Here is a 25,202-nt window from a genome sequence, read left to right on the forward strand (position 1 = left end):
GACTGCCTCAAAATTACATTAAGTGGGTAAATTGTTAATCCGCAGCCTTTGTTTCCTCATTTGTCATTTAATCAAACAACAGACATTTATTAAAGGCCATCTATATGCCACATACTCTGTATACAAAGACAAAAAAATGAAACAACCCCTCCCATGAAGGAGCTTACATTCTATTTTAGTAGGGGAAAAAAAATCTTTCTAGCTATCTATCTAGCTATATATGTGTGTGTCTGTGTCTGTGTGTGACTGTGTATGTATATAAGTACATATATTGTATGTGTGCATACATATGTGTTCATACCTATGTGTGTACATAAACAAGATAGCAAGATATAAGATAGCTAGAGAGTGACCAAAACACCTGCCTGTCCCACCTCACAAGGTTATTGTAAGGGTTAAATAAAAGAATTCATATGAAAATAATGTGAAAACCATCAAATGTTCTACAAATTAAGCATGCATATTTGCCCTTTGTAGAAAATGTTCTGGAGTATATATAATGACCAAAATATTTATGTAATCCAGTAAAGTATATCTATTAGTTAACACCAGCTGTGCAACAGAAATATATAATCACCTATATGATATAATTTGAAGGTACCAAGAAGTTCCATCTCTCCACCTACACATTCCAAGCTGAACCCATCTTTCCTCAAAAACTTTCTCCTTCTCTCATGGTGAAACAAGACAACTTAATTTTATCCTTCTCTCTGCCTTAGACTCTATATCCAGCATTTAAGTGTTGTCACTTCTTTCTACAGTATCTGTCACATTAATTCCTTTCTGTCCATCGTGTCACTACCGTAGTTCAGGCTTCATTACTCCTACCTGGCCTTTAACTGTCTCCCTTCAGTCTCTGTTTTCTACAATTCATCCTAAGTAAAGCTGCCAAAATAATCATTCTAATGAATAGGTCTAATCTTGTCACTCTGTGCCTAAAAATATTTAGTGGTAACCCATAGGATAAAATACATATTCCTCAATGTGGCACACAATCATTACCTTTCTAGCCTTATTTCACACTATTCCCCTTTCAGGTACTCTGTGTTCCACTCACTAGACTGCTAGCTGTCCCTTGAGCTAAACATCTTATACATTTATTTGCATCTGCCTGGAACACATATCCATCTATTGACATATTTTCCTTCCTTTAAGGTCTAACTCTGGTACCACTTCCTTTCTGAAATTTTTCCTAATCCTCCTAAGTAAAAGCTCTCTCTCTCTGTCTACAAGGTACTACACAGCATTTGTTCTCAATCTCTCTTTTGTTCTTATCATTGTCTATCTTATACAATTCTTATTTCTGTATATGTATTATGCTGGAGCAGCTAGATAGTACAGTGGTTAGAGTGTAGGGCCTAGAGTCAGAAAGACATAAATTCAAATCTGACCAAAGACACTTAATAACTGTGTCACCCTGGGCAAGTCACTTAACTGTTTGCCTCAGATTCCTCATCTGTAGAAATGAGCTGAAGGAAGCAGCAAACCACATGAATATCCCAAAAGGGGTCACAAAGAGTCAGATATGACCCAAAACAACTAAATGGGGCAGCTAGGTGGCACAGTGAATAGAGCACCAGCCCTGGAGTCAGGAGGACCTGAGTTCAAATTCTGCCTCAGACACTTGACCCTTACTTTCTGTGTGACCTTGAGCAAGTCACTTAACCCTAACTGCCTTGCCTTCCTCCTTCCAAAAAAAAAACCACCTGAACAACAGATTATTGCCATTAGTTTATAAATTTCCTGCCGAAAGGGATTATCATATTTCTATTCCTCGTATTCTCAATGCTTATTTTAGATTGAGTACTTGGTAAGTATTCTCTTTTTTCCCTCTTTACATATGTGTGTGCGTACACACACACACACACACACACACACATTTTCACATTAGTCATGAAGTAAAGAAGAGTTAGAACTAATAGGAGGAACCACAAGAACGAAGAAACAAAACCGAACAACAGAAGAAAAGGAGAGTAAACAGTATGCTTCCATCTGCATTCCTACTCTAATGCTATCCAGACTCTGGGTCTGGGTAGCATTTTCCATTGTGAGTCTCTTGTAGTTATCTTATTATATCCTTGCATTGCTCAGAAGAGCTAAGTCTATCAAAGGCAGTCATCACTCAGTGTGGCTATGATTGTGTACAAGGTTCTGGTTCTGCTCCTTTCACTTGGCATCAGTTTACATAAGTCTTTCCAGGTTTTTCTAAAATCTGCCTGCTCATCATTTCCTGTAGTACAATAGTATTCCATTATACTCTTATACCAGAACTTGTTCATCCATTTCCCAATTGATGGACATTCTCTCAATTTCTAATTCTTTGCTACAACAAAAAGAGCTGCTATAAATATTTTTGTACATATGGATCCTTTTCCCGTTTTTATGATCTCTTTAGGATACAGATCTAAAAGTGGTATTGCTGAGTCAGAGTATGCACAATTTTATATCCTTTTGGGCATAGTTCCAAATTGTTCTCCAGAATGGCTGGATCGGTTCACAACTCCACCAACAACACACTAGTGTTCCAGTTTTCCCACATCTTCTCCAACATTTATCATTTTCCTTTTTTGTCATGTTAGCCAATCTGATAGGTGTGATATGGTACCTCAGAGTCATTTTGATTTGCATTTCTCTGATTAGTAGTGATTTAGAGCATTTTTCATATGATTATAGATATCTTTAATTTCCTCCTGAAAACTGCCTATTCATATCCTTTGACCATTTATCAATTGGGGAATGACTTGTATTCTTATAAATTTGACTCAGTTCTCTGTATAGTTGAGAAATGAGGCCTTTATCAGAGTCACTGGCTATAAAAATTGTTTCCCAGCTTTCTTCTTCCCTTCTAATCTTGGTTTCATTGTCTTTGTGCAAAAACTTTTGGATTTAATGTAATCAGAATCCTCTATTTTGCATTTCATAATGGTCTCTATCTCTTGTTTGATCATAAATTCTTCTTTTCCATAGATCTGACAGATAAACTCTTCCTTGTTCTCCTACTTTGCTTATAGTGTCAGCCTTTATGTCTAAATCATGTACCCATTTTGACTTTATCTTAGTATAGGGTAGAAGATGTTGATCTGTACCCAGTTTCTGCCATACAATTTTCCGTTTTACCTAGCAAGTTTTGTTAAATAGTGAATTCTTATCCCAGAAGCTAGAGTCTTTGGATTTATCAAATAGTAGATTACTATAGTCATTGACTACTGTGTCTTGTGTACCTAACCAATTCCACTGATCCACCACTCTATTTCTTAGCCAGTATCAAGTAGTTTTCAACCACTGCGTCCCTCAGTCTGTCCTCCTTTCTTTCAGCTCTCTCCCTTTTCTTCCCCTTTACCCTTACTACTTCTTCACTCCCTTCTTCCCACCCCACCCCCTACCTATCTCTCCTTTCCCTTCCTACTCCCTATAGGGTACGTTAGATTTCTGTACCTGAGTATATTATTACCTCTTTGAGCCAAATCTGATGAGAGTAAGATTCAAATAATGCTTATCTCCCTACCTTCTTTCCCTGTAGTGTAATAAGTTTTTGTGCCTTTTCATGTGATATAATTTACCCTTGTCTGCCTCCTTTTCTCTTCTCCCAGTAAAATTGCTTTTCATCACCTAATTTGAATTTTTATCATCATATCAAAGTCAACTTATACCCACACCCTCTGTCTGTATACCTCTTTTAAATGTCATAATAACAATACAGATCTCAAGAGTTACAAGTGTCATCTTCCCTTGTAGGGCTGTAAACAGTTTGACCTTATTAACATGGGTTTTTTTCTTTCCTATTTACCTTTTTATACCCCTCTTGAGTCTTATATTTGAAGATCAAATTTTCTGTTGAGCTCTGATCTTTTCATCAGGAAGGTTTGGAAGTCTCCTATTTCATTGAATGTCCATCTCCTCCCCTGAAAGATTATGATCACTTTTGCTGGGTAGTTGATCTTTGGTTGTAATCCCAGCTCCTTTGCCTTATGGAATATTATATTCCACACCCTCTGATCTTTTAATGTAGGAGCTGCAAGGTCCTATGTAATCCTGACTGGTTTCATGATACTTAAATTATTTCTTTCTGACAGCTTTTGCAGTATTTTCTCTGATCTGGCAATTTTGGAATTTAGCTACAATATTCCTTGGCGTTTTCAATTTGGGATCTCTTTTTTAGGAGATGATTGGTGGATTCTTTCAATTACTATTTTTTCTTCTGGTTCTAGGACCTTGGGGCAATTTTCCTTAATGATTTACATCATTAAGTTTTCCTTAATGATTTCCTGAAAGATGCTGTCCAGGCTCTTTTTTTAATCATGGTTTTCAGGTAGACCAATAATTTTTAAATTGTCTCTCCTGGATCTATTTTCCAGTGAAGTATTTTATGTTTTCTTCTATTTTTGCATTCTTTTGTTTCTGTTTGACTGATTCTTGATATCTCATAGAGTCATCAGCTTCCTATAATGGGAATATAAATTTTTAAGATCTTCACTGCCCCTAGGCTAAAGTGCACCTGGAGCCTGGGGTGGGAGGCTTGTTTTTCAGTAGATACTTTTTGATTGGGCAGTGAGTCAATAAGGTTGTTACATTCTCTGAGCCAGGAGAAGGCTATGTAAGCCCTGATGTGTAGCTTTGTTTTGGGGCTCACTTTGAGAAGTGTTCTGTGATTTGATCTGGATTCTGGGAAGCCGTCGTTGAGAGCCCCCGCTCAGCTTTGAAAAACCTAGATATTGATTTGGTATGGATGTAATGGTTGGACATTTTGGAAACTGTTTATTTGATCTGTTCCTCTGTCTTGATAATTCTGTCTGTATACTCTGAAGTTCGGGGTGCTGACCTTTTTCCCCTGAACTAGGTGAATGATGCATATCTGACTGATTAAAGTAAGCTTGTTAACCCATTTTGAGTTGCTTTCCTTTATCAAAGCAGATCCAAGAACCTGTGTTGGCAGACACCCTGGGAATGCTGGGGTGCTTGCTGCTATACTTCCATGTGCCCCAATTCTAATTTTTAACAAATTGTTTTCTTCTATTAGATTTAATACCACCTTTTTAATTTGGTCCATTTTACTTTTTTTTTTTTTTTGCTTTTTAGAGGGCAATTGGGGTTAAGTGACTACCCAAAGTCACACAGCTATTAAGTATGTCAAGTGTCTGAGGCCGGATTTGAACTCCCATTTGGATGGGAGTACTAAGGGAAAGAGGAGAGTCAAAGGTAACTTTTCCTAGTTGCATGTTCATAGGAGAAAGAATAGGTTTTGAGGAAAAGGATGAGGTAAGTAGTTTTTTAAAAGTATCCTTTTAGTTTAATTTAATCCTCCTGATTCCAGGGCCAGTGCTCTATTCACTGTGCCACCTAGCTGCCCCTTCATTTTACTTTTTAAGGAGTTTTTCTCGTCAGTGAGTTTTTGTGCTTCTTTTTCCATTTGGTCATTCTATTTTTTAAGGACTTGTGTTCTTTGGTGTACTCGTTTTCCATTTGGTCAGTTGTATTTTTTTTTTTAAAGACTTGTTTTCTACAGTCAGTTTTTGTCCTTCCTTTCCAAGCTATTGACTCTGTTTTGCATACCTCTCATTTCTTTTCCCAGTTTTTCTTCTATGTCTGTTATTTGACTTTTAAAATCCTTCTTAAGCTCTTCCAAAAAGTCTTTTGGGACTCGAGACCAGTTCATCTTCCCCTTTGAGGTTTTGAATGTAGATATATAAACAATGTTGTCTTCTGAATTTGTGCCTTGATCTTCCCTGTAACTATAATAAGAACCTGTGGTCATTATCCGTTTCTGCTTTTTGTTTATGGTGTTTGCCTGTTTCCTGGCTTTTAAAGTTTCACTCCTGCTGAAGCACAGGGGGTACTGACCCAAGGTTCTTGTGCTGGAAGCCCAGACCCTGGTCACTGGCTTTGTGTACTGGGGCTGGCAGATGCTGGCAGCTAGAGGCTGTAGGGGTCTGGCAACTTTCCTGGTGCTGACCTGAGGTCAATAACAGTGAAACTCTAGGGGTTTGGGTGGGAAGTCTGGACTCTGGTGGATGCCTGCTCACCCAAGCTTCTTTAAAGCACTCAAATGTTTGGTTGCTAGAGGATGTCTGCCAGCCTGGAACTATGCCTCCTGGAGTTGTGCTTCTTGGAATTGTGCTGAAGCATCAGGAGATTTGGCTGCTGGAGAACACTGGTGCACGTGGTGGTTTTCCAAGCTGTTGTCTGCTGGTTCCCCTACCTCTGCTGAGGCACTTGGGGTATTAGTGTGGCGCTCACCTGTTCCATCACTCTGGGGCTCAGGATTTTCCCTGGTTTGCTGAGGTGGGGCTGCCGCTGGCTTGCTGGGATGTCTCCCATCCTGTACTGCTCTCCCTCCCCCAAAGCAAGAAGGGCCTTTCCCATTAATCCCGCAAGCTTCCTAGGCTACAAGATTGCTGCAACCCATCTTTCTGCTGGCTCAGCTATTTCAGGGTTTTTCCTGGGGTGATATCTTCTGGGCTTTCAGAGGTCAGTAACAGAGAGTGAGAGCAACTTATTTTTTACACCACTGGCTTGGCTCCTAAAAGCAGAAATTCTTGGTAAATATATATATTTTTTTAAGCAATGAGGGTTAAGTAACTTGCTCAAGGTTACAAGGCCAGTTATTTCTGGGTGTGGTGCTGAGTGTCTGAGCCCGGGATTCGATCTCCAGGTCATCCCAACACTGGAGCTGGTGCTCTTACTTGCTGAGCCACCTGGCCGTCCCTATTGGTAGCTGACTGGATGGGAGTACTAAGGGAAAGAGGAGAGTCAAAGGTAACTTTTCCTAGTTGCATGTTCATAGGAGAAAGAATAGGTTTTGAGGAAAAGGAGGAGGTAAGTAGTTTTTTAAAAGTATCCTTTTAGTTTAATTTAATTACATATTAAACAGAAAATCTGCTCTTTTCCCCTTATTTAAACAACAAAGTAGGCTTGTTTTTCATAGGATAGATAGGGTTTTTTCCTCTTATTTAACAACAAAGTAGGCTTGTTTTTCATAGGATAGATAGGGTTCTACCCTCTGATGTGGGGGTATGATAGCTGATTTCAAATATTTGAAGACATGGAAGAGGAATTAAACTTCTTCTGCTTGGTCTTGGCAAGCAGAACAAAGAACATTGTGTATATTGCAGAAAAGCAAAATTAAACTTGAATTTTAGGTGTTTGAATAAGGAAGATCTAACTTCTTAAAAGTTGGTGTTATCTTTAAAAAATTGTAAAATGCACTACCTCAGAAGTTACTGAATTCCTTCTTGCTTGAGACATCATACCAATAGAAACACATCTGCATCAAGAAAAGCTTTCAGGAACTAAGGAGGTGCCCATCAGTTGGGGAATGGCTGAACAAAATATGGTGTATCAATGTAATATGCTGAAAGAAATGATAAAGGGGATGAAACCTAGATAAAAACTTCCCAGAGGAACTTGGAAAGACAGAGTAAAGTGTGCAGAGCCAAGGGAATAATTTATAACCACATTATAAAAATGAAAAAAATTTTTAAAGAATTAAGAATTCTGTTCAATGCAGATGATCAACCATGATTCTAGAGGTGCAATGATAAAGAATGTTACCAGTCTCCAGAGGGAGAGTTGATGGACTAAATATGCAAGATGAGACAGTTTTTTAACATGACCAGTATAGGAATAAATTTGTTTTATTCAGCTTTGCATGTTTGTTCAAGAGTAATGTTTTCTTTTTTCTTCAGTTCATTTATTTTTAATTTTCAGCACTTCAATAAGTTTTAAATTTTCTCTCCCTATTTCCCTTCCCCAAGATGGTATGCATATATATATATATACATTCCTATTAAACATATTTTCATATTAGTCATGTTGTATAGAAGAATTATAACAAATGGGAGAAATTGTGAGAAAGAAAAATAAAATAGAACAAAAAAGAAAATAGTCTGCTTTCCTCTGCATTTAGACTCCATAGTATTTTCTCTGCATGTGGTTGGCATTTTCTCCATCATGAGTCCTTTGGAATTGTTTCAGGTATTTGCATTGCTGAGAAGGGCAAAGTCTATCAAAATCAGTCATCACACACTGTGGCTGTTTCTGTGTACAATGTTCTCCTAGTTCTGCTCACTTCACTCAGTATCAGTTCATATAAATCTTTGCAGGTTTTTCTGAAGTCCGCCTGTTCATCATTTCTTATAGCACAATAGTATTCTATTACATTAATATACCACAACTTGTTCAGCCATTCCCCAATTAATGGGCATCCTTTCAATTTCTAGTTCTTGGCCACCACAAAAAGGGGTGCTATAGGTATTTTTGTACAGGTGCACCCTTTTCCCATTTTTATGATTTCTTTGTGGTATAGTCTTAGAGGGGTCAAAGGGTATGAACATTTTTATAGCCCTTTGGGCATTGTTCCAAATTGTTCTCCAGAATTGTTGGTCCAGCTCACAGCTCCAGAAAAATGAATGTGTTCCAACCTTCCCACATCTTCTCCAACATTTATCAAGTAATATTTTTTTATTTATTCCTCTACCCCAAAGGGTAGAAAAGGAGGAAGATAAAATAAATGCTTATTAATTGGGAAAAAAAAGTTTAATTTTTTAAAGAGGTCCCTAAGGGTCCCAAACAGTATGGCCAGGATCTCCCCAAACCCCAGAATTATACCTTGTTTTCACTGAATTTTCACAAGCAAATCCTGCCCAAGGATTTTCCGTAGAGTTATTAGGTAGTAGCAGCAGATCCTCTCTTCTTCAAATCTCCCAAACACATAATTTCTCCTATACCACTTTAACAGTAACACAGTAGCTCAGCTGTCTCATTTGGCCTAGTATTCACCCTCCTTTTTACTTCTGATTTGCTTCTAACTCTGACCATGGTGCTTACAGTAGCATTTCTTTTTTTTTTTCTTAAGCAATTGGGGTTAAGTAACTTGCTCAAGGTTACACGGCCAGTTATTTCTGGGTGTGGTGCCAAGTATCTGAGCCTGGATTTGAACCCCAGGTCATCCCAACACTGGAGCTGAGCCACCTGGCCGCCCCTAAGCAATTGGGGTTAAGTAACTTGCTCAAGGTTACACAGCCAGGTGTTTCTGGGTGGGTGCTAAGTGTCTGAGCCCAGATTCGATCCCCAGGTCATCCCGACACTGGAGCCGGTGCTCTTACTCGCTGTGCTACCTGGCTGCCCCTACAGTAGCATTTCTGAAAAACTTATGTAAATATATTGAGGTTTTTATATGTGAAATGGTATCATAAATTCTTTAACTGGCAAGTATTATTTGAAGAAACTCTGTAGTGAGTACTTCCCAGTTTATCTTTTTTACTAAATGTGGAGTTTTTATTTATCATGTTTATTTAAACTGAGATTCACCTGTGTTTTATTTAAACATTAATTTGACCAGCTCATTGAAAAACAAAGAAACTGCTCTCAAGAATATGTATTAATTAAGCAGCTCAGTTTTTTGAAATATCTGATAGCAGAAAATTCCTGCTTCCTATAGTAAATACAACAAAACTTGTATCTAGAAGTTTGAAACTCACCATACTGTGGGTATGGTGAAGAGAGAAGAGTAGTAGATTTGGAATTAGAGGATATAGGCTTAAATCCTAACTTCCATTTAATACCCATGTGACTCTTAACCATCTCCCTTTCTTAGTCTTAATTCTTTCATTCGTAAAAATTAAGGTGTTTGGACTATATTACCTGTATAGTCCTTTCTAGTTCCAAATTTATGATACTTAATTATGATACTACCACCACCATGGTAGATCCTAAAGGTTATAAGACTTGAGGAGCCACAACTAATTTATGTTTGTTTGTTTTGTATTTTATTAGTCTGTAGTGACAGTTAAAGTCCATGAGGTTATTCCTAGTTTGAAAAACAAAATTATCTATCTTGATGAAGTGCTGCATATTTTGCCCTTTATAATGAAAGGGATATGGGTTGATTTTCGTTTAGGGAACCATAGTAGTTGCTGATAAAGAAATGACATGGAATAGTGGTATAGATAGATTAACTGTGACTAAAACAGCAAGATGGATTCCACAAATTACACACAAAAAAAGCTGTCTCATTACTTTAAATCTATTCACTTCAAGTAGAGGTTAGCCTAAAGGATCCTAGGGTCCCTTTGAGATTTAAAATGCCATCATTCTGTGAATTACAGGCAGTTCCTAATTTTGACCATTTTACATTTCAGTGCTTTCTTCACTCCCTTCATCTGTAACTCAGATCTAACTACTCTTACCTACTCATTCAGCAATTTCTACCAGTATCTGGATAGATGAAGGCAATAATGCAAGCAGACATTATATGCAGAGTAAATATTTTACCTTATCAGAATTGGGTTTCGATTTATTCTCCATGATCACATTGGGTCTGAAATCCAGGGACATTATTTTAGCAATTGAATTCCAGAGTACAGACTAAAAAAACTACCCTTAAGTTTAATCTTCAAATGAAATAAAAACTAACCTATCTTTCTGTGACATACGTGTGCTTTGGAAACATAAAATAGTACAGATAAAATCAGAAGTTTGGATCAAGCCTGTATTTAATATTCAAAGGTGTTTAAGATAGAGAGAAATTATTACTTTTTAAGCTATCTGAAGATTGTTTTATTAAGTCCAAACTTTAGTTCCTTTTGGGTATTTTTTTTTTTAGCAATGGGGAGAGGTTCCATTATAAAAACTGTACATCATGTATGTGTCACCAAAAAGTTATTTAATTTTCATAAATTTAATCCTGTTTTTTCATTGGTTCGTATTTACAACTTTAAGGTATATTTTTTTAAATTTCTGATTAATCTTGAATTGATTAGGCTTACTAATATCAGTTTAAATTTTCTCTTGCCCTTACACCTTGTCAAATACTTAAATTACCTACAACCAAACACTTTCACACCCTAAGAAAAACCATTTTTTAGAATAAACTTCCCTTAAAGGAGCTGGTTATTAACTGGAGTCACTGCAAGTGAATTTTTGTGAATCAAATAAACATATCTAGTTTATCTATCTTGTTAACCGATCTGTAAATGTAGATTTTCATATGTTCCTTTTTCATAAATCAAGAAATGCCTTAATATGATTGCTTCACAAAATAGGAGATCTGAATAGATCGCACTTGTGTCAGGCAAGAAACTAGGGAATAAATCCAAAGCTACTTTCATGGCTACAAAATAGAATTCTTGGTCATAGATGCATTCCACACAGTTATTGAGATCCAATTTTTACAAGGCACTGTACTAGGTACCCTTGATAACACAAAGACCAAGAGATAGTAATCCCACATTCCAGGCAACATTTATGTACATAGAGATATTTTCCACTCTCAGGTTTTGTCAGTTGCCAGTCTTGAAGTAAACTGCTATATCAAAAGTTTATCAGATACCATCCTACTAGAAATGAATTTTTCAAATTATGTCTCCAAAATTAATGTTACTTTCAAAAAACAAAACCCTGTTTCACTGAAAACTGAATGAAGCCATTGAGCAGTGACAGAATGCTTTTAAAAATTAAGCATGGACAAAGAATTTTGATCAGAACTTAGAAGTAATTGACTTAAAAAGTTTGCATTATTATGTTGAGATTAATCAATTTGATTGGAAATAGTTACTAAATAAGTTTAATACATTGTATTGATGATCGATATTTTTTAATGAATCGTTCCTTTTTTTTTTTCTTTTTGGAGCGGGGAAGGTAGGATAACTGGGGTTAAGTGACTTGCCCAGCATCACATGGCTAGTTTTTTGTGTTAAGTATCTGAGGCCGAATTTGAACTCAGGTCCTCTTGACTCCAGGGCAGGTGCTCTATTCACTGTGCCATCTAGCCTCCCCTCGTACTTCCTTTTTAAAAGAATCAGCCACTTTTATTAGTTTCTTTTTCCCTTACCTGGTCTTTATTATTATATTTCTAAGCTTAAAAACTTTTTCTATACATTTCATCTATTATGAAAATATTATTTCTTCAAAATTTATAGTATCATAGATTTATTTGAAAATTTTTTTATCCATTCTTTATTTTTAATTTTCAACATTCAGTTCCATAAGATTACAAGTTTCAAATTTTCTTCTCATCTCTCCCGTTCTCCCACCCCAAGATGGCATATAATATGTAAAGAAGAATTAGAACCAATGGGAGAAACCATGGGTAAGAAAAAAAAAAGAGAGAGAGAGAGAGAGCAAATAATAGGCTTCTATCTGCATTCAGACTCCATAGTTCTTTTTCTGGATGTGGACAACATTTTCCATCATGAATCTCTTAGAGTTGTCTTAGATCTTAAGAAGAGATAAGTCTGTCAAAGTTAGTCATTGCACAAGGTGGCTGTTACTGTGTACAATGTTCTTCTTGTTCTGGTCACTTTGCTCAGCATCAGTTCATGTAAGTGTTTGAAAATCTTTTGCTTGCTTAAGACTGTGGCAGGGCTTTAGGTAATAGACACCCAAAGTTCAAGAGAGTTTACTTTAAACACCCTTCCAATAATGATTCAACTCAGCTTTGGAAAGGAATGGCAAGCCAAGGAAAGATTTTGGGAGGAAAGCTAAGTATGCAAGATTATGCCAGTTACTAGAGAAAAGGAGACTTCAGTCCAGTTGGGGCCCCTCTTGTCCCTTCAAGAGGATACTCAGGGCCTCTATCTCTATATCCCCAAATTGCCCTACTTAAGGAAGCCAAGGTAATCTTGCTGCCCAGACTTGAAAGTGTGTGAACAAAGAGGGAAAGCCATAAAGTTAGTAGTAGAAGAATACCCTCATACCTGCCCCCCCCCCAAAATAACTGAAAACACTAAAAATTTCAAGAGAAAACCCTCAGTAAAAAAGCCTAGAGAATAAGCAGATAAGCAAAAAGAGACAATACTAAAGCTAGAAGACAGGATGTATAGTAAATCCTACTAAAGGAAATGCTTATCAACAAAAGGTTGGCCACTAGGAGTTTAATTTGGGAGCCATAGCAATTCATGAAAGAGGTAAAAATATAAAATAATCCTCTGTCATATAAGATTCCTTTTGCTTCCTCAGTGATAGAGGCCAATTGGCAGGAACATATGAAGAGTGTTAGTAATCACATAATTTTGCACTGCAAGCATTCTTTTAATTTTTGGTAATCTTAATGATTGTCTAGCTAACAATTGGCATACCCATATTAACTTTATTGTGAATAAAGCTGGAAGACAAAAAGAAGTTAAAGCTGTAGATGGAAAGAGAGATTCACACTCACCAGAGACAAGAAATTAAAAGAGTTAATGGAATAGGTTTTATCATATGCCCATAAAAACATCATTTGATTAAACACTTGGGCATCTTGCCTTGCAGGGTTCACGAGTATAAAAAAAATCTAAAATGAAGGTAATTACATCATACACCTCTGTTACAAAGGATGAAGAAATGAGAAATTTTATGAAGAACTTACCAAGATTTCCAAACTAAGTAACATATGTGTTGATACTATATGACTAAAATTTTAAAGGTGAACATAGGATAAGACATACAAAACTTATTTTTCAGTGTATTTTGGGAACAATACAAAATTCCAAGGAACTTGTTAACTTAAAACTACTTAAAACCCTCACTTGCTTATTATGAATACTTCCTTTGGGAAGAGATTCTTAAAGTCACTGAATATAGATGTCATTAAAAATGAAATTGACTCTCTTAACCAAAAGAACCAGAAATATCTCATACCTCAAATGATAGATTCAGTTCACTTCAATAAGCATTTATTAAACACCTACTTATTGCTATGCCCTGTGCTAGACACTGAGGATACACAGACAAAAATGAAAAAAGTCCCCACTCTTTAAAGAGCTGAGATCCTTTTGGTGGGAAACAGCATGACACAAATAAGTCAACCTCAATTGAATGCAAAATCAGTACAAAATAATGGGGGAGGGGATGACTAATAACTATGGGGATAAGAAAAGGCCACTCTGAGGTGCCAGCTGAAACTTGAAAGGAGTTCTAAGAGGTGAGGAGAAAAGTGTTTTAGACATGGGAGACAAGCAAAGGGATAGAAATAGTAGAACGTGCATTGTGTACATAGGGAACAACAAGGGAGCTGGTTTTCTGTAAGCATTATATGAAGTCATGTGTAAATTAGCCATGTCGTGAAGAATTTTAAATGTCAAACAAGAAGAGTGTTTATTTTGTCCTCAAAGCAATAAGGGAATCACTGAAGATTCTTAAACAAAAGTGGCAGCAAGCCTTGAGTACCAGAAGTTTCAGTTTCACAGTTGCATGGAAGATGGATTGAAAAAGGGAGAAGTTGGATGAAAGGAGACCAGTTAGGAAGTAGTTGCAATAGTTTGGTTGAGAGCTAATGAGATCTGGATTAGAGTAATTGTAATGTGAATAGGGAGAAGGGAACTAGTGTGGAGGTATCATTGACAAAAGTAAGCAACTAAAGTAATTGAGTATGGGAAGAAGAGGCAAGAAAAATCCCTAGGTTATGAACCTGGTTGACTGAAAAATAACAAAAAATAGCAGCTAAAATCTCATTTGCAAGACTTTATGAAGGACAATTATTTATACACAAAATATCTGAAAGTTAAAATAAATCACTTCTTAAAGCACTTTAAAATTCCAAACTCAATAAATATTAAATAAAATGGGCATCTCCACATATATAGTAGAACAGGTAAAGATGATTAAATATGAAACTGCTTTTCCTTTTAAATTTATAACGACTTCCAGAGGCACTTTTTTCTTCCTTATTTTTTTCTCCATTACATGTAAAAAAAAAAATTAACAATCTTTTTTTTTAGATTTTTGAGTTCCAAATTCTCACTCTGCCTCCTTCCCTCCTCTACCTCCTTGAGAAGGCAGCAAATTCATATAGATTATAAATATGTGGTCATGCAAAACATATTTCCATATTAGACATGTTACAAAAGAAAACAGAGCCCCCCCCAAAAAATAAAGTTTGAAAGTATGCTGTATTCAGACTCCATCAGTTCTTTCTCTAATGATAACATTTTTCATCATAAGTCCTTCGGAATTGTCTTGGATCCTTGTGTTGCTGAGGATAGCTTAGGTCAGTGTACAGTATTGCTGTTATCTCCTGGTTCTGCTTATTCCCCAAGTTTTCTGAGAGCATCCTACTTGTACTTTCTTATAGCATAGTAGTATTCCATCACAATCATATGCCATATATTGTTCAGCCCTTCCCCAATTGATGGGCAATTCCCTCAATGTCCAATTCTTTACCACCACAAAAAGAGCTGCTATAAACACTTTTATATAGAAAAGTCTTTTTCCTTTTTCTTTGATACTTTTGGGATACAGACCTAATAGTGGTGTTGCTGGATCAAAGGATATGCAGTTTTATAGCCAAACTGCTCGCCAAAATAGTTCAATCAGTTTACAACTCTACTAACAATGTGTTAGTATCCTAATTTTTCCATATCCCCTCCAACACTTGGAATATTTTTTTCTTTCATATTAGCCAATCTGATAGGTGTGAGGCAGTAAGAGTTGCTTTAATTTACATTTCTAACAAATAGTGATTTATAGCATTTTTTCATATGACTATAGACAGCTTTGATTTCTTCTTCTGAAAATTGATTGTTCATATCTTTTGACCATTTATCAATTGGGAAATGACTCATTATAAATTTGACTCAGTTCTCTATATATTTGAGAAAGAAACTTTTTATCAGGGAAACTTGCTGTAAATTTGTTTCCTGTCTTTTGCTTTCCTTATGTATTGGTTCCATTTGTGCAAAAACCTTTTAACTTAATGTAATCAAAATTATCCATTTAATATCCCATCATATTCTGTATCTCTTTAACATGCAACTTTCAAAGCTATCCTGTTTGCAGTTCTTTCTGGCCTTTAGTTCTCTTCTGTTTGTTGTTATTGTTTTTTAAATGCTTAAATTACCCTCTTCCTTATTTATTATCCTTTCTTTTCTTTTCTTTTTTAGTTGCTCTGTCCCTCGTCACCCCCTTCCTCTTATTTAGTCTCATAACCCCCACAAAAGAAAAGAAAAACAGATAATAGCTTTTTGTAACAGATGAGGCATGGTCAGGTGAAACAAATTTCTCACATTGGCTTACTAAACACTAATTAAAGAAATAAATAAAGACTAAAAAATATATAGAGGTGGATAATCAATATTCCTAGCTGGGATGCTCTAATATAATAAAATATGGACCTATGGACTTCATACCATACCACCCAAATTATCAGAGCAATACTTGATCAGACAAAACCAGATAAAAATTATAATATGTGTATTTGGAGGAACAAAAGAACTAGAATCTCAAGGAGAACAGTGGGGGAAAAGGTAGGAGTGAAGAAAGGGATAGCTCTCACATGCATTGAGTTACACTATAAAATAATAATCATCAAAACTGTTTGGTACTGGATAGAAAACTGAAATGTTGATATGGCAAAAATTGAACTCAGTAACCTAGTATGTAGTAAACCTGAAAGCATTAATTACTTCTGGAAGATCTTCCTACTTGCCAAGAACAACTGAGAAACATGAAATTCTGTCTTTTACAGTGACAAAATCAATGCAGCTAGGATAAGAAAGGTTGCTGTTATTTGGGAAAATCATCTTTAAATCTAACATCTCTAAGAGCTGATATTCCGAGATATCTGGAAGACTAATACAAATAAGTAGTCACAAGATATAAGCAAATAATTCTCAATGGAGAAATTGTAAGATATTAACCATGTGTAAGATTTCTTCAAAGCACTAATTATAAAGAGAAATGCAAATCAAAGTAATTCTGAGGATTCACCTCACACCTAGCAAATTGGCAGAGATGTTGAAAGATAGGAATACAGTCAATATTAGAGAGCTTTTCAGCAGTCATCAAAACTGCTTGGTACTGGCTGAGGAATAGAGTAGTGGATCAATGGAATAGATTGGGTACACGAGACTCAGCAGCCAATGACTATAGTAATCTACTGTTTGATAAACCCAGAGACCCCAGTTTTTGGGATAAGAATGCACTCTTTGACAAAAACTGCTGGGAAAACTGGAATGTAGTATGGCAGAAATTGGGCATAGACCAATATCTAACACAGTACACCAAAATTATGTCAAAATGGGTGCATGACCTAGGGATAAAGGCTAATACTGTAAGCAGTCTGGGAGAGCAAGGGATAGTTTACCTGTCAGATCTATGGAGAGGGAAAGACTTCATGATGAAACAAGAGTTAGAGAGCATTTAAAATGCAAAATATATAATTTTGATTGCATTAAATTGAAAAGCTTCTGTACAAATAAAGCCAATGTTACCAAGATTAAGAGGGAAGTAGAAAATTGGGAAATAATTTTTAAACCAGTGTCTTTGATAAAGGCCTCATTTCTAAAATATACAAAGAGTTGAGTCAAATCTATAAGAATACAAGCCACTCCCCAATTGATAAATGGTCAAAGGATAGGAACAGGCAGTTCTGAGAAGATGAAATTAAAGATATCTATAAGCATATGAAAAAATGTTCTAAATCACTAGTGATTAGAGAAATACAAATCAAAACAATTTTGAGGTACCACATCTCACCAGCCAGATTGACAAAGATGACAAAACAGGAAACTGATAAATGCTGGAGAGGATGTGGAAAAATTGGAACACTAATGCATTGTTAGTAGAGTTGTGAACCGATCCAGCCATTTGTAATGGAAATGCAAATTTAAAGCTATTCCCTGCCCCTAGGCCCTTTAATAGGTTTAAGAGACTCTGAGAACCTTCCTTGATTTGAAAATATACTCTGCCCCCTAATAGGCTGAATGTGGTCACATGGAGCATGTGGCAGGAGGCATGGTTTTCAGGAATGTCCACACCTTGATGCTATGTGATTGGGCAATGGGTCAAGAGGGTGGTTTACATTCTCGACCCAGGAGAAGGCTATATAATTCCTGATGTGAGGCTGTGCTTTGGGGCTCACTTTTAGAAGTGTTGTGTGATTTGACCAGATGAGACTCTAGGCAGCTGTTGAAAGCCTCCTCTCCCCCCACCCCATTGATGCTTCCCTCTCTGGTAACTGTGTTTTGGTATGGATGTAATGGTTGGACCGTTTGGAGGCCTGTCTGCTTGATATGTTTTCTGTTTTCTTGTAACTTCTACCGTGTTTCCCCGATAATAAGACCTATCCCAAAAATAAGCCCTCCCCTTACTGCGTGAGATTCCTCTAAAAGAAGCCCTCCCCCGAAAATAAGCCCTATTGAGATTGCTACTGTAGTGAAGGTGATCCCCTGTGCTACACGCTACATTACAGTACCCTCTGTATGCACCGTCGTCCCTCCCCCCCCGTGAAACGCACGCCGCACTCCGAGCTGCATCCAATCAGAGCTGCAGCAGTGAGCGCGTCATCCTGTTCTTCCCCGGTGATTTGCTTATTGAATAAAGGTACATTTTTTTGTTCACATTTACCTGCTTATTAAAATTGCTGTCAATGTTCATTAAAATAAGCCTTCCCCTGAAAATAAGCCCTCTGGTGTTTTTCTGTCCAAAAAATATAATAAGACAGTGTCTTATTATCGGGGAAACACGGTATCTGTATACTCTGAAGTTCTGGGTGCTGACTTTCCCCTGAACAAGGTAAATGATATGTTTGATTGATTAAAGTAAGCTTGTTAACCCATTTTGAGTTGCTTTCCTTTAGCAAAGCAGATCCAAGAACCTGTGTTTGCAGCTACCCTGGGGATGCTGGGGTGCTTGCTGCTGCACCATTCTGGAGAGCAATCTGGAACTATGCCCAAAGGACTATAAATAAGTGCATACCCTTTGACCCAGCAATACCACTTCTAGGGCTATATCCCAAAGAGATTAGAGAAGTGGGAGGAGGACCCATATGTACAAAAATATTTATAGCAGCTCTTTTTGTGGTGGGAAAGAATTGGAAATCAAGGGGATGCCCATCAATTGGGGAATGGCTGAACAAGTTGTGGTATATGAATGTAATGGAATACTATTGTGCTATAAGGAATGAGGAACAGAGGGACTTCATAATAACCTGAAGAGACATATAAGCTGATGCTGAGCAAGAAGAGCAGAACCAGGAGAAATCTATACACGATCACAGACACAAAGTGTGTGTGACAACTAACTTCAGTAGACTGGGCTCCTCTCAGCAATGTAAGGTTATAAGACAACTCCAAAAGACTCATGATGGAAAGAGTATCTACATCCAGAGAAAGAGATGTGGAGTCTGAATGCAGATTGAAACAAACTACTTGCTGTGCTTCTTTTTCTTGTTTTGTTTTGTTTCCTCTTTCCCACTGATCATTCCATCAGTTATAATCCTTCTTTATAACCTGACTAATGATTAATGTGAAGATATTTGTAGATCCTGTATTCGAGTGCATGCCACCATGACAGGGGTGGGGGGGAAGGAGAGGGAGGGGGAGAAAATTTGAAACTCAAGGGACTGTGGAACTGAATTTTGTAAACTAAAAGTAAATAAATCAGTTTCATTTAAAAATATATTTAAAAATATACTATAATATAGAGCTTTTAGAAAGACAGACATAAAAATACCCTGTTTGTAGAAATATTGAACTGAGAAGCAGTTTGGAATTATGCTACAGAAGTGACTAAAATATCCATATCATGTGACCCAGAGATCCTGCTCCTAGGCATATTCCCCCAAAGAAGTCAAATTTAGACAGATTCCATGCTCACCAGATTATTTATAGCAGCTCTTTTGGTAGTAGCAACAGACTCCAATCAAAGTAGATTCCAATGTGTTAAGTAACATGTAAACAAATTGTGATACATGAATATAATGGACTATTACTTTGCCATATGAAATGATGAATGAATATGAAAAAGAGAAGTATTAGAAGTAAATGAACTGAAACAAAGTAGAGTAACAAAAACAGAAAACAATGAACACTGACTACAACAAATAAAAGAACAAAAACTATATGCTATATAATTCTAATAACCAAAATCAATACCGAATAAGAGATGAGAAAATACATCTCTCCTATTTGCAAAAGTAAGAAGCCTATTGCACATATTGTTCAGACTTAGGTGATAGATTGGTTGGTTTTGCTGAACTTTTTCTGTTTTATCTTTGATACATGAGGAAAGGTTATGTTTTTCCTTATTCCTTTTTTTTTTTTTTAGAGGGGGAAGGCAGGGCAATTGGGGTTAAGTGAATTGCCCAAGGTCACACAGCTAGTAAGTATTAAGTGTCTGAGGTCAAATTTGAACTCAGGTCTTCCTGACTCCAGGGCTGGTGTTCTATTCACTGGACCACCTAGTCACCCCCGCTAATGTTTTTAAATGAAATTTATTTAGAAACAAAAGATATGAAAATTTTAAAGATTTTAAGCAATATTGGCCCCCCCCAAAAAAAATGAAAAGAAGTTGAAGAGAAAAGCCTTCAGAGAGATCTAAGCTATATTAGACTGAGAAAGTAGAATTGATACACTTTTTTGTTGTTGTTACAGTGTTCTAGTACTGTCAGGGACAATAGAAGAAGCAATCACACTAGGAATATAGCTTCAGTAAATAGGACTCGTAACTTAAGATATTAAGTCAAGAAGTATATACAACTGGACCTAACCCGCATACATACTGGAGGGGAGCAGGAAGGGTTGGGAGGAATGCTTGTTGTAGGTGACTTGATTCTAAAGGTACTCAGGGTTGTTGTTTTTTAAAATTCTGAAATCAGTAAATAAGCATTTCCTTAACAAAGTAGAATAGAAAAAAAAGAGCATTATGTATGAAACTGCAAATCCATTATGTACAACTTGCTTTTCCTTTCAAATATTTAAAGTTATGTAGCTTTTTTTTTTGCCACTCTATTACCCCACCCCCCACCACCACCAATGGCTGACACAAATATGTATATATGCAAATCCATGGTATGTGTTTTTGTATCATTTCTTTCTCTGGATACTGATAGCATCTTTCTTCATAGATCCTCTATAGTTAATTTGAGTATTTACAATAGTCAAAATTACTTGATCACTCAAAATTGTTCTTCAAACAGTATTGCTGTTACTGTATACAGTGTTCTCTTGGCTCTGCTCATTTTGCTCTTTATTTCAAACAAGTCTTGCCATGTTTTTCTAAAATCATCAAGCTCATCATTTCTTATAGCACAGTAGTATTCCATCAGATCATATATCACAATGTTTATCTATTCCCTATTTGATGGACATCCCCACAATTTCCATTTCTTTGCCGCCACAAAGAGAGCTGCTACAAATATTTCAGAATATGTAGGTTTTCCCTTTTATTTCCTAATCATCTTGGGAAACATACCTAATAGTGGTATAGCTTGATCAAAGGCAATTTAATAGCTTCTTGTGCATAATTCCAAATTGCTCTCTAAAATGGTTGGACCAGTTCACAGTTCCACCAGCAATTAATTTTTCATTTCTCCAACATTTGTCACTTGCCTCTTCTATCATTTTAGCCAATCTGATAGGTGTAAAATGTTATCTTGAGGTTGTTTTGATTTGCATTTCTCTCCTTTGATCATTTATCAATTGGAAAATGACTCGTATTCTTATAGATTTGAAAAATTTCTTTATATATTCAAGATATGAGACCTTTATCTGAGAAATTGTCTATAAAATTTTTTTCTCCAGTTTTCTTCTTTCCTTCTGATCTTGGCTACATTGGTTTTATTTGTACAAAATTTTTTTAATTCAATGTAATCAAAATTATCCATTTTTTTACCTCACAATGCTGTCTTGTTTATTCATAAATTGCTTGCCTATTCATAAGTCTTACAAATAATGTGTTCCATGTTCTTAAAATTTTCTTGTAATATTTCCTTTATATCTAAGTCATATATACATTTTGACCTTATCTTACTAAATAGTGTAAGATATTGGCCTGTACCCAATTTCTGCCAGACTGCTTTCCAGCTTTCCCAACACTTTTTACCGAATGATGAATTTTTATCCCAAAAATTTAAGTCTTTATGCTTGTCAAACATGAGGTTATTATAGTCATTTGCTGTTGCAAATCGTATGTCTGCTGTGTTCCACTGATCTACCTTTCTGTTTCTTAGCCAGAACCAGCTAGTTTTGCTAATTACTGCCTTATAATGTAGTTTAAGATCGGTACTGCTAAACCTTCTTACTTTACATTTTTTTATCTATTTCTTTGATATTTGACCTTTAGTTCTTCCAAATGAATTTTGTAATTATATTTTCTAACTCAGTAAAATACTTTTTTTTGTTAATTTAATTGGTATGCATTGAATATGTACATTAATTTAGGTAAACTTGTCATTTTTATTATATTGACTGTGCCAATTCATGAACATTTCATATTTCTCCAGTAATTTAAATCTTGATTTTATTTATATAAAAAGTATTGTTGGTTTTTTTTTTTTATAATTTTGTTCATGTAATTCCTATGTCTGTTTTTGTAGATGTACTCCCAGGTATTTTATGCCATCTAGAGTTATTTTAAATGTCTGTTACTATCTCTTCTTGCAGGATTGGTAACATATGAGAATGCTGATTCTTTATGCGGGTTTACTTTATATCCTGCCACTTTACTAAAATTATTAATTCTTTCACCTAGCCATTTGAGTCTTCAGAATTTTCCAAGTATATCATCATATCATCTGCAAAAACAAATAGTTTTATTACCTCATTGCCCATTCTGATTCCCTCTATTTTTTCTTCTCTTATTGCTATTATGAAGATTTCCAGTACAATATTGAATACTATTGGTGACATAAACATCCTTGTTTCACGCTTGATCTTACTGGAAGTTTTCTAGCTTATCGCTATTACAGATTAATTCTTGCTGATGGTTTTAGGTAAATGCTTCTAGTCAGTTTAAGGAAAAAAATCCATTTATACCTTTGCTTTCAAGTATTTTTAATAGAAATAAGTGTTGTACTTTATCAAAAGTTTTTTCTGCATCTATTGATGTAATTGTATTATATTTATTACTTTTGTTATTGAGCTAGTCAATTATATTAACCGTTTTCCTTCTGTTAAACCAACCCTGCATTCCTGGTATAAATCCCACTTGATCACAGTGTACAATCTTTGTAATATATTGTTGTAATCTAGCAAGAATCTTATTTAATTTTTTTGGATCCATATTCATTAATGAAATTGGCCTGTAATTTTTTTTCTTTGTTTTACTCTTCCTGGTTTAGGTATCAATATCATATTTGCTTCATAAAAGGAGTTTGGTAGGACCCCTTCTTTACATATTATTCCAAATAATTTGTTTAATATTGGAATTAGTTGGTCCTTAAATGTTTGATAAAATTTACTTTTAAATCCATTTAGTCCTGGTACTTTTTTCTTAGGAAGCTCATTTATGCCCTGTTCAACATATTTTTCTAAAATAGTCTGTTTTGGATATTCTGTTTCCTCTTCTGCTAATTTAGGTAGTTTACATTTTTGTAAATATTCTCCCATTTCATTTAAATTGTTCAATTTATTGGCATGTAATTGGGCAAAATAATTCTTTTTAATTGCTTAGTTTTCATCCTCATTATTGGTATATTTACCCTTTTCATTTTTAATACTAATGATTTGGTTTTCTTTTTTTTTAATCATATTAACCAGTGGTTTATCTATTTTATTTGTTTTTCACAAAGCCAGCTGCTAATTTTATTTGTCAATTCAATGGTTTCCTTGTACACAATTTTCTTATCTCACCTTTAATTTTTAAGATTTCCAATTTTGTGTTTAATTGGGGTTTTTTTAGTTTGTGCATTTTCTAGTTTTTAAATTGCAAACCCAGTTCATTGGTCTGCTTTTTATTTTATTGATGTAAGCGTTTAGACATATACATTTTCCTTCTGATTACTGATTTTTCTATATCCCATAGGTTTTGATATGTTATCTCATTGTCATTCTCTTTAATGAAGCTATTGGGTTTTTTTTCTATGATTTGTACTTTAACCCACTAATTCTTTAATTTAAGGTTTAGTTTCCAATTAGTTTTTTATTCTATATTTCCAAGGTCCTTTATTAAATATAATTTTTTCTATTATGATCTGAAAAGGATACACTTAATAGTTCTGCTTTTAACTATAATATTTTATGCACTAATATGTGGTCAGTCTTTGTAAAGGTCCCATGAACTGCTGAGAAGAAGGGATATTTCTTTCTGTTTCCATTCAGTTCTCTAGTTTATATAAAATCATATTAATTTCCTTGACTTCTTTTATGTTTTTGGTTAAATTTATCTACTTCTGTGAAGTCCCCTAATATTATAGTGCTACTGTCTACCAGCCTTCCACCCCTACCTGTTTCCTCTGTATCACTTCTTCCTTCACACCTTATTTGTATGAGATAATTACTCCTATTTACCTTTTCTTACTCAGCTTTATTTTTTAGAATCACCCCATCATACTCAACTAAATCCCAATCTTTCTTCCAAACTATTCAAATAATAATGACAGTTTTAAGAATACTGATAACATTTTCACATATAAAGAAGTAAACAGTTTGACCTTATTGAGTCTCTTACAGTTGGTCTTTAATGTTTACCTTATATTTCTCCTGGATCTTATATGTCAGCTTTTCCATTGATTTCTGGTCTTTTTTGTCACAAATACCTGAAAGGTCTTCAGTTCATTAAATATCCTTTTTTTTTTTATTCAGAATTATACTGAATTTTGCTGGGTAAGTTATTTTTGGTCACAACCCCAGTTTTTTTGCTTTTTGAAATATAATATTCCAAGACATATGGTCTTTTAGTGTGGAAACTACTTTGTCTTGTATAATCCTGATTGTGTCGCCACAGTATTTAAATTGTTTATTTTCTTGTTGTTTGTAGTATTTTTTCCTTAACCTGGGAGCTTTGAAACTTGGCTATGATATTCCTGAAGTGATCATCCTGGGATCCCTTTCAGGTGGTAATAGGTGGTTGTTGTTTTTTTCTATTTCTACTTTCCCCCTTGTTCTAGAATTTTAAGACAATTTTCCTTAATAATTTCTGGTAATATTTTATCAGAATTCTTTTTTAAACTCATAACTTTCAGGTAGTCCAACAGTTCTTATATTTTCTCTACTCCTTCTGTTCTTCATATCATTTGTTTTTCTAATGAGATGCTTCACATTCTCTTCTACTTTTTTTTCATTCTTAAGATTTTTATTCATTATTTTTTTGTGTCTTATAAAGTTATTTGCTCCCCCTTGCCAATTTCTAGTTTGCAAGGAGATATTTTCTTCTATAATTTCATGGGGTTGGGGCAGCTAGGTGGCACAGTGAATAGAGCACCAGCCCTGGAGCCAGGAGCACCTGAGTTCAAATCCCGCCTCAGACACTGACACACTTACTAGCTGTGTGACTTTGTGCAAGTCACT

At 35.4% G+C, this 25,202-nt stretch overlaps 1 protein-coding gene across 4 annotated transcripts in view; it reads left to right on the top strand.

Moving 5' to 3' along the window:
- Positions 1-25,202, top strand: part of PIBF1 (progesterone immunomodulatory binding factor 1) — a 321,204-nt gene that overhangs the window by 137,368 nt on the left and 158,634 nt on the right. The gene's annotated exons all lie outside the window — the stretch shown is intronic.

Source organism: Petaurus breviceps, unplaced genomic scaffold, assembly GCF_028583685.1.
Source record: "Petaurus breviceps papuanus isolate PSGF00001 unplaced genomic scaffold, PetGlider_PUasm1.0 90730, whole genome shotgun sequence".
NCBI lineage: Eukaryota > Metazoa > Chordata > Mammalia > Diprotodontia > Petauridae > Petaurus > Petaurus breviceps.